Genomic DNA, 1313 nt, shown 5'->3' on the forward strand with positions numbered 1-1313 from the left:
AACAACTGTTCATCAGATAACTGCTAGAAATGCACTTTACAAAATAACCCATATAATACTTTCTCAGTATTCTGGTCCATCTGATGAGTGTTAAACATGCCAGCAATTCAAGTATTAAATAACTTGCTTCAGTCCAGAGTTGATGTCTTTCTCTTCAGGGCTGTATATGATTACATTATTTATTCTTCTAAATAAGGTCATCTTGTGATCCATTTTGTGCCCAAGAATCTCTACTCACCTAAAAGTTCAGATTTATTGGATCAATATATAAGGTTAAAGTTGTTCCACTACTTCCCAGCACAAGAATTTCTCCTCCTAGAGGTTCGGGTTATGCCTTGGATGCATTCCATGGAAGGGTTTTAATTAGCAATAATCGCGCCTCGGATAAACCTCATTGGGTACGATACTGCCACTGCGCAAAGCTTCCATGGAAGGGTTTTACATTTCATTCTTGACCTTGAAAGAACATGGGTATGAGAAAGGATTGTGGGTGAATTAATGAGGAAGGCAAAGTTCAATGAGAGTCTGAAAGCTGATCAAGTCTGCAGAAGTTACTTATTAGTCTGTGATTTTCCTTGGACCTCGGATTCAAAAGCTTTACAGTTTTCAGGAGGTACCAAACTCAATTTGTCTGGCCTTACAAGATGGTCTCCTGTTTCTTGCTCCCCATACAGTTTTTAATGGCACTTTAGAAAACTATGGTGATCTTTTGACCTCAACAGCTGGTAATGTAACAAAGCTGACTTTCGGATTTATAATGTATCTAAATATACTTTATAAGTATAAGACTAGCAGTGTCAAGCAAAGATTCAGAAGTATTTTATCATTTAAAAAATCCAGGAAAATAAAAAAAGTCAAATCATATCTAGTCATACATTTAAATAATTGCTTTTCTTTATAAAAATGCATTAAGAAATTGAGACAATGCCAGTAAATCTCCATATTTATTGTTGGCTATGGATTTTGCCCCCCAAAGTAATATATCAAAGCCCTAATGGCCCATGTGACTGTATTTGGACATTGGATTTTAAGGACGTAATGGCATCATAATGGTGGAGACTTAATCAGATGGGACTGATAGTCTTGGAAGAAGAGAAGGAGGCCTCTTTCTCTCTGTCTTTCTGTGCAAACAGAGGAAAGGTCATGTGAGGATCCAGTAAGAAGATGGCCACCTAAAAATGAGGAAGAGAGGCTTCATCAGAAACAGAACCCCAGGGGCGCCTGGGTGGCTCAGTGGGTTAAGCCACTGCCTTCGGCCCAGGTCATGATCCCAAAGTCCTGGGATTGAGCCCCACATCGTGCTCTCTGCTCAG

The 1313-nt window shown here is 39.1% G+C and overlaps 1 pseudogene; it reads right to left on the reverse strand.

Annotated features, from left to right (window-relative positions):
• Positions 1 to 269: 269 nt before the first annotated feature.
• LOC123926218 lies at positions 270 to 424 on the reverse strand (annotated as a pseudogene).
• Between the last annotated feature and the right edge of the window lie 889 nt (positions 425 to 1313).

The sequence above is a fragment of the Meles meles genome, chromosome 15 (genome assembly GCF_922984935.1).
Source record: "Meles meles chromosome 15, mMelMel3.1 paternal haplotype, whole genome shotgun sequence".
NCBI classification, from domain to species: Eukaryota; Metazoa; Chordata; class Mammalia; order Carnivora; family Mustelidae; genus Meles; species Meles meles.